This window comes from Echinops telfairi, unplaced genomic scaffold (assembly GCF_000313985.2).
Source record: "Echinops telfairi isolate 266 unplaced genomic scaffold, ASM31398v2 ScPeMD7_37;HRSCAF=141, whole genome shotgun sequence".
Taxonomy (NCBI): domain Eukaryota; kingdom Metazoa; phylum Chordata; class Mammalia; order Afrosoricida; family Tenrecidae; genus Echinops; species Echinops telfairi.
The window spans coordinates 176515-178341 of record NW_022103935.1 but is presented as its reverse complement, the minus strand read 5'-3'; positions in this window follow the sequence as shown (position 1 = coordinate 178341).

The following is a 1827-nucleotide window of genomic DNA, read 5'->3' as shown; positions in this document are numbered from 1 at the left end:
GTGGCACGAATACACCTGGAACCAGGAATGCATCTTACATTCCAGAAACCTGGACATACCTGTCCATATATAAGCATCACCCCTGTAGCCTGCAGTGCAACTCCCCCAGCCCAGACATTGTGGACTGTGGGACTTCGCCCAGGCTGGGTTTTTTCTCCCTAATAATGCCTGTTTGTTCTGATTCGACTCATACAGCCTCTGTATGCCTCTCGACTACCTTACACCACCCTCTGGTCAAGTGCCTGAATTTGTACATGCCCTGCAGCCTCCAACTTCCCGTAGGGGCCCCCCAGGCATGGAGAGGAACAACCCCCTATCTTGCAACCTAACAAAACCACGTGGAAAAGAACACCCACACTTATGGAATGTCCGGAGAACAAGAGGTTCAGAGACCAAGAGTGTAAGAGCCCCAGAGCAAGTCGGCCCAGAGCAGGCCCTGAGGGGGCAAGTGTGTGCCCCCCCAACCCTCCACCCTCCAACCTGCAGCAAGTCCAGGGCAAGAGAGCCGCCTTCCCAGCAGCTGGGGTATTTAATGGCTGAGCCCATTGGCTGAATTAGGCCCACCTGTGTGATGTCTTGGTGCTAGGTGAAGGCTAGACTAGGGTCACCTGTACTCAGAGCTCCTAGTCTGTGCAGCTCGGTTTGGGTCTGCCCACACCCTTCCTACTCCGTTGGGAGGGGTTGTCCACGTAGGGACCCACGGTGGAGGGGGTTGAGGTGTCCAGGAGGGTGGCTCACTTGGCTCAGTGTCATTAGTGACCCGAGGGCTTCTGGAAGAAACGGCGCAGGGGCAGTTTAGGTAAGGCTGGGCAAAGCCGTGCGATAGCAGTGCCCTTGAAGGGCGGCTGGGGGTCCCCCTGGAAGGTCTGGACGGAACCTCAGGCGGTCTTAGCACTGGACGGACAGGCACCGGAGCGAGTTTACTTTAAACACCAGAATCGCCGGAAAGCATTTACTAGCTGAAAGACTATTGTGGGTCTGAGGTAGGGTCTTTTTTCAGAGCACTTATCTGCCTCGAGGTGTTGGCAAAACACCATCTTAAGACGTCCAATGCTGCGTGTGCGTATTTATCTTACTCTTGGATGTGCTCCAGAGGCCCCCCTTCACGGCCAGCTGAGGCCTGAAACTCCAAGCCATCCAGTTGCAAACTGCCCGGCCCTCCAGTCTTCGCCGCTCTGAGTCTCTGACTTACACACCTTGCAAAGATGGGCCAACCACCCGACCGCCCTTGATGTTCCTGGTCGTCTCAGCCTGCTCTGCTGCAGAAGGGAACATGGCACAGTCCGGTGCCAGCCTCGCCACTGTCGGTGGTTACTGTGTCACTAGCCTGCATGCCTTCCACCCTGGGGGCTCACTATCAGACCGCAGTCAGTGGTGGTCCACAAGGTGGTCACTGGCTCGTTCTCAGAGGTAGAAGACCAGTTCTGTCCTCCTGGTCTGTCTGAGTCTAGAAGCCCCTCTGGCAGCTGTGCACCACGGCTGACCCTGCTGTGTGTGAAACACTGCTTGTGGAGCCACTGCTGTGCACTTGCTCAAAGGCACCTCTGGGCACTGTTACAGCCAGGGGGCCCTGGGGGCAAGAGCAGGCAATGTGGTGTGGTGTTCGGGACAGGGTCCTGAGACAGACGCCGAGCACTAGGACCCCCTCTGGGAATCAAAACAAGACACAGGCTTCCATTAACAGGACTGGATGGGTCCACTATTTGCACAGGCACACAGGACACAAGTGTGACATGCCAGACATGGTGATGTCCCCGACCCGCAGGACCGTCAACGCAGACCCTGGAGGAGGGAGTGGGAATTGAGGGGAACAAGAGACACGAGAAA